Here is a 7,500-nt window from a genome sequence, read left to right on the forward strand (position 1 = left end):
CCGGGATGGACGAAGCAGCCGAAACAATGATAAGAAATTGTCAAGCGTGCGTGCTGAATCAGCCGTTGAATAAGTACACGCCGCTTCAGCCAACACCTTTACCTCGAGGCCCTTGGGTAAAAGGTGCAGTGGATCTCGTTGGTCCAATCGATGGCAAATGCATATTGACTACATCGATTACTATTCTTCTTATCCGGAAGCATGTGTTTTGAAAGAAATCACTTCACGCGAAGTCATTAAAGCATTAACTGACATATTTGCCAGATTCGGGTTTCCCGAAGAAATTGTTTCTGACAACGGTAAGCAATTTGTAAGCGAAGAGTTCGAAGCTTTCCTTAAGTCGCGTGGAATAAAGCACACTCGTGTGTCACCATATTATGCACGAAGCAACGGGAAGTTAGAAAGATTTCACCGATATCTTAAGAAAAATTTCCGAGCGGTGATCTCTGAAGGTAAATCCTGGCAAGAGGAGTTACCTAAAATTCTCATGCTCTACAGAGCAAGTCCACATCCAGTCAGCGGGAAATCGCCAACTATGCTATTGTTCAATCACGAAATTCGTACTAAAGTGCCGCACATCGAGTCTACCTCAAATACAGCAGCGTCGGCGCTCGATCGCGTCCATCGGTCAAGATGCAACTTGTATCAAGCGCGTTTAAAAGAATATCACGATGTCAAGCAAAATGCAACTCCGCATAATTTCAGAGTTGGTGATATTGTGCATTGTGCTAACATGAAGCAAAACAAATTAGACTCGAAGTTCTCCTCAGCAAAGCACGTGATCATTGAGACCAAAGCGCGAGACACGTTCAGTCTGGTCAACGTCAATACAGGTACCACTCTAGTTCGCAATGCGAAATACTTAAGGCATGCGCCTAGTGAGTCTGTTACTGATCATACTGAGGACTTTGGTACTGAAACAATTGAATCCAATGACTCCAGTGAGCCCGGTGCGACAGTTTCTGATGCTTGTGAAAACACTCAACCTTCGGGTCATCTTGTCGAGCAAGCCACTCAGAACGAAGAGGTCGTCACCACTAGGTCAGGACGAGTAGTCAAATCAACAAAAGACTACGATAATTTTGTATATTATTGATTCCGACTATTGCTCTGATTTTATAGTGTGCATGATTCTCTGATTGTATTCTTTAACCGTTCCTTGAACATCGCCCGGGAAGGATGTAGTGTATTGATTACTTAGTAATACTACTGCAACAAGGACATGATCATGATCACCTTATGTGAAACTACTGCATGCTATTCCATGATGTGAAAGTACTGTTACCATGTAGAAGTAGAATAATCTTTGTGTTACAATATAAGATAATCGTTCAGTGAATAAAGGACATTACATGAAAAGCAATGAAAGAGTGTGCGTCTCTTGACTTATGACAACACCACACCTTGAACCATTCCACAATTGTCAACTGCGCATTCTAAAGTTCTAGCAAAGTTCAAGCTAAAACCTTGAAAAATATTCAGCGCTGAAAAATAGTAAGATAAAAAATGTAGATTGACAAATAAAGAAACAAATAAATACACAGGTAAAGTTGCAGTCTGAGAAAACAAATTTTAAAAAAAACTTTTCCCAAAAAAGCCATTTAACTGCACAGCGTTGCTTGTTTCGTCAATTCAAGCCATAGGAAAACGTGGGTTTTTTGTTTTTTTTTTGTTTTTTTTAATCTAAAACTGTACAGCGCTGGCCGGATATAGTCTCAAAGAAAAGGCCTATGAAGTGGAAGTAAAGTTGTTTTGTGCCCTTGAGTACTATCAACCAAAACCCCGAATGAGGTGACCACCGAGAACGTGCGAGCGCCGTATGCAAAACAACCGAAATATAGTGACAAAATGCTCACCATCAGTACAGTACTTCTACGCGGCATGTGATCTGGCGCTAAAAAGTAACAGGGAACGAAACAAAGGGCCTTTAGTATGGCTGATAAATCGATAAATCTTCGCTTCTCTGTTTGCCTGTGACCTCTTTGTGTTTTCGCAGATATTCTTTCGGCTGGTCTATTCTCCCCAACTTTGTTCTTGTGGTTTTAATTAGTCGCGCAATCTGCATGGCTAACAAAATAACAAATAATAAATTTGTATTAACAAAATCTTTGAAATTCCTCCCTATTACACAACATTAAGTGCCCTTCATGAAGCGACGAAAAAGGGTCAAGTTACCGAAAATTTTACACTGATAAAATTATTGTGAAATTATAAAATCATCAAAATAAGGTAGCCCCCCTTGATCAACGATCACTGAAGCGTGACGGAGAATTCAGAAGTCGTGTTGAAAATTTTCACGGTCGAGTTTAAAATATGACTCGGCAAGTGGCAAAATTCGACGAGTATTGGCACAGGCATTTAAGCTTATAAAAAGTAACAATGCAGGAAAATTTGTCCGATGTATAGTTTCATCGACAGCGTCAAGTTGAAAATTGCATGGTTCTACTTTGTAATTCGATGAAGCGAGTTGAAAATACACGGCGAGCAATGTCAAATAAAAGAGTTGAGTTTAAAAGCTGAAAGACGAGTGTAAAAACGTTTTCCAATGATGCGAAATCTGAAGCAAGAGTGTAAAATTTTAAATTCGCCTATAAAATTCAACTACTAAGGTTAGAAATTTAAATTATGAATTTAAAATTCAAAAGATGAATCTAAAATTCAAACAATGAATTTTGGCGGGGATCGTACGCCATAGATTTCGTGGTTTTTACTGGCTTGCCAGTATGGCAAACCAGTTGGAATCTGTGTTTAGTTTCGTGTTTTTTTACTGGGTTGCCTATGGGCAAACCCAGTCAAGGTCTGCGTTTAGTTTGTTTGTTTTCTTTTTTTTTTTTTTAGTTTTTTTTTTTTTTTTTTTTCCGTGTCGGTAAAAGTCTTGCCTGTCACTCCCCTGGTAAGTGGTGTCTTTGTGGATAGAGCCTTCTGCGAGTATTTTCTTAGGATCGAGAGGGTAGTGGAAATGCGTAGATTTCTCTGGTGGACACAGTAGAATCATTAACTTAGCCTGCAATGGCGTCGAAAGTCATGTAACGCGAATGGCGTTTTAGTAGATCCTTAAACAAAATATACCCTTATGGAGCTCAATAATAGAAAGTCAGTTGGATAAAATAGGCAGGAATCTCAAAAGCGACGAGCACTGGACTTCGAGAACAATCTATCGCCCGTCGAGACGAAATCAAAGTGAGCAGTATTTACCTGAAGTACATGGTAATTTGACACAATTGAGTTTCTTGTCTTCACGCACGCAATCAAATAGGAAGAGGTTTTCGCCTCTAAGAGCAAATATGTTGTTTGTTTCAATAAATTAAATTTTCGCTGGAAAAGGATTCTGTGGTATTTTCTGCCTTTGTGAATTATAATATCATGTTGTGTATTGAATTTTCGAGCTTAAGGTTCAAATGTGATATGGGAGAGGTTTTTTAGTATTGCTCTGTAAGCAGGAAGGGTTCACAGGCCTGTTGGAAGCGTGCTTGAGTTTCAACAAAATGAGGCCGAAAATCAGTGAAAACTTGTGACGCAGATGAATAATAAAGTAGCTGCTATTTCCAAAATGATGGAATTACCTGGTGATAAATAACGTCGTACGCGTCTTGGAGAGTAAATTTTGACTTTGCATAAACAAGAGTTGGGCGATTGTGATCTTTGTTTTGACTTCGCTCATTTCATTGTCAAACTTTATAACACTTGACAGAAAAAGAAACTTACAAAAACCCGGTATCTTGCCATCATTTGACACAGATGCTTCACTGTTTGGCTAGTAAACATGCCGCGGTAACATAATCACGGCGCCCGCTGAATTCCGGCCATGTCACTTTCGATTTTGCAATTTACTTGAACGTAGCAAAAATCTCCCAAAATGTTCGTCGCTGATCGTAACTTTTTATATTCTATAGATCGTTTTCACGTGACGTCATCACCTTCCAAAATCTAAAACTAAAGATCCACCAAAGTTTTTATCCTCATCAGGCATAGGAGGCGGCATATCTATATCTGTTGACAATTTCACAGCTCAATAGCGTGCTTCGTTTGGAAACCAGAGCATTTTGAATTTCCGGATTATGTAGGTGCGTGACACAAACCTACGATCAAGTTTGTTGAAAAATATATACTTATCTCATGATTTTGAGCCCTTTTAGAAGTTAGAGCATTAGGAAAAGTGCTTATGTAAATGATTGTTTTTTTAGTAGTGATAATCAGTCGCCTAGATAGCCAAAGTCAGTTCCAGATGTTTACACTATTTTCCGGCCTGCGAAACATTTCGACGAATATCTGAAGTTTGGGGAAACGCAGAGGCCTAAAACTTGGACAAGTGTCTTATTTCTTTATCTTCTATAAGATAACAATTTCTTAGCGTTTTGCACTGGACAGTTTTTGATTTATTTTTTTTATTGCGTGACAGTGAAAACGATCTATATTCAAGGTTCAAAATTAATGTTGTTTTCATGTCGTAAATATTTTATTCTCGATCGACCGTCCGGGAAACTTCCTTCTGCTCTTTCTGAAAACTGTGTATCAATATTTATTTGCTTTTTCATCATCAGCATTTGTTAGCGTTAATAGTATTTTCGGTCAGATGTTTCTGTTTGTTATGAGGGGTTTATTGTTTTGGTCTCCCATCCCAACACTAACCCCGCGAAACAGGGCTTGACTTCAGTGAAGTTTAGTATTACAAAGTTTTCGGATGCTCATAGGGCACACTTGTGGTGAAAAGAAGTTGTGAGGGAACTTGAAAATTATCAACATGTCAGCCCAGAAGCCAATGTTTCTCACTTCTCTTTTATTTGTTATTCTTCAGAGACTGGAATGCTGTATTTCAATACCACACAATTCAGTGCCTTCTGATTTTCTGTAGCACGTACCACAGGCAAGCCAGTGTATGCTTCACAGAAGCATCTAGTTTATTTTTTTTTTCCGTGTCGGTAAAAGTCTTGCCTGTCACTCCCCTGCTAAGTAGTGGCTTTGTGCATAGAGTCTTGTCTGTGTATTTTGTTAGGTTTGAGGGGGCTGGGGGAATACGTAGATTTCCTTGGTGTACACAGATTAACGTTTAATTATTACTGGGTTGCCTATGGGCAAACCCAGTCGAGGTCTACGTTTAGTTTGTTTGTTTTCTTTCTTTTTTTTTTTTTTTTTTTTTTTTTTTTCCGTGTCGGTAAAAGTCTTGCCTGTCACTCCCCTGGTAAGTAGTGTCTTTGTGTATAGAGCCTTCTGCCCGTATTTTCTTAGGAACGAGAGGGTAGTGGAACTGCGTAGATTTCTCTTGTGGACACAGTAGAATCATTAACTTAGCCTGCAATGGCGTCGAAAGTCATGCAACGCGAATGGCGTTTTAGTGGATCCTTAAACAAAATATACCCTTATGGAGCTCAATAATGGAAAGTCAGTTGGATAAACTAGGCATGAATCTCAAAAGCGACGAGTACTGGACTTCGACAACAATCTATCGCCCGTCGAGACGAAATCAAAGTGAGCAGTATTTACCTGAAGTACATGGTAATTTGACACAATTGAGTTTCTTGTCTTCACGCACGCAATCAAATGGGAAGAGGTTTTCGCCTCTAAGAGTAAATATGTTGTTTGTTTCAATAAAATTTTCGCTGGAAAAGGATTCTGTGGTATTTTCTGCCTTTGTGAATTATAATATCATGTTGTGTATTGAATTTTCGAGCTTAAGGTTCAAATGTGATATGGGAGAAGTTTTTTAGTATTGCTCTGTAAGCAGGAAGGGTTCACAGGCCTGTTGGAAGCGTGCTTGAGTTTCAACAAAATGAGGCCCAAAATCAGTGAAAACTTGTGACGCAGATGAATAATAAAGTAGCTGCTATTTCCAAAATGATGGAATTACCTGGTGATAAATAACGTCGTACGCGTCTTGGAGAGTAAATTTTGACTTTGCATAAACAAGAGTTGGGCGATTGTGATCTTTGTTTTGACTTCGCTCATTTCATTGTCAAACTTTATAACACTTGACAGAAAAAGAAACTTACAAAAACCCGGTATCTTGCCATCATTTGACACAGATGCTTCACTGTTTGGCGAGTAAACATGCCGCGGTAACTTAATCACGGCGCCCGCTGAATTCCGGCCATGTCACTTTCGATTTTGCAATTTACTTGAACGTAGCAAAAATCTCCCAAAATGTTTGTCGCTGATCGTAACTTTTTATATTCTATATTCACGGTTCAAAATTAATGTTGTTTTCATGTTGTAAATATTTTATTCTCGATCGACCGTCCGAGAAACTTCCTTCTGCTCTTTCTGAAAACTGTGTACCAATATTTATTTGCTTTTTCATCAATATTTGTTTTGCATAAAGCAAGCTAACAGAATCTGTACCTTGCTGAGTTCGCATTTGTTAGCGTTAATAGTATTTTCGGTCAGATGTTTCTGTTTTCCGTGAGGGGTTTATTGTTTTGGTCTCCCATCCCAACACTAACCGCGCGAAACAGGGCTTTACTTAAGTGAAGTTTAGTATTACAAAATTTTCGGATGCTCATAGGGCACACTTGTGGTGAAAAGAAGTTGTGAGGGAACTTGAAAATTATCAACATGTCAGCCCAGAAGCCAATGTTTCTCGCTTCTCTTTTATTTGTTATTCTTCAGAGACTGGAATGCTGTATTTCAATACCACACAATTCAGTGCCTTCTGATTTTCTGTAGCACGTACCACAGGCAAGCCAGTGTATGCTTCACAGAAGCATCTAGTTAAACCCGCAATGGCGTCGAAAGTCGTGGTAACGGGGATGGCGTTTTAGGGTAAAAAATATACCTTTACGAGATCAAGAGAACGTCAATTGGAATAACGAAACAGGCGGGGAAAACAAATATCTGGAATCTTAAAAGCGACGAGGGATGGTCTTCGAGAACAATTGCGGTCGGATATGAGAAAGTGTGTGTTGTTTCTAATCTTATTTTATAAACTGTGCTGGTATGTAGAACACTGACAGTAAGTGGGAAATTGAGTATAGGTGTAAAAGGAATCGAATGTCTTGAATGTATCACAGTGTTTACCGAAGTGGCATCTCATTTGTCTGGCAATTGGCATTTAATTTGCAGTCAAGCTGTACAGTTTTTAGGTAAAAAAATAATTGAAAATGTGACAGTGAAGAATTATTGGAAAGAAAGGTTGTTGTCTATTTTGTGCTTTGGAAAAGGTTCTTTAGGAAAGAGTTCAATCTTGAACTGAAAAATATATTTATTTGCATATCGTATGGTTTGTGAGACGGATTGTTTCTTGTTTGCACGCACGGAAATGGAATAGAAAGGGTTTTTTTTGTCTCCAATAGCAAATATTTAGTTAGTTTCAATAAATTTCATGCTGGGAAAGGTTTTTGTGAGATGTTTCAACTGTTGTGATTCATTGTGCTGTGTAGTATTCGAGTTTAACTAATTTGCATAAGTGAGTTGAAATTTAATACGCATTAAATGAAGATGACAGGAATTTGTAGGCATGATCGTTCTGGCAAATGATTACAGCTGGCGATCGTTTTTAATTAAGGT

Source organism: Montipora foliosa, chromosome 12 (assembly GCF_036669935.1).
Source record: "Montipora foliosa isolate CH-2021 chromosome 12, ASM3666993v2, whole genome shotgun sequence".
Lineage (NCBI taxonomy): Eukaryota > Metazoa > Cnidaria > Anthozoa > Scleractinia > Acroporidae > Montipora > Montipora foliosa.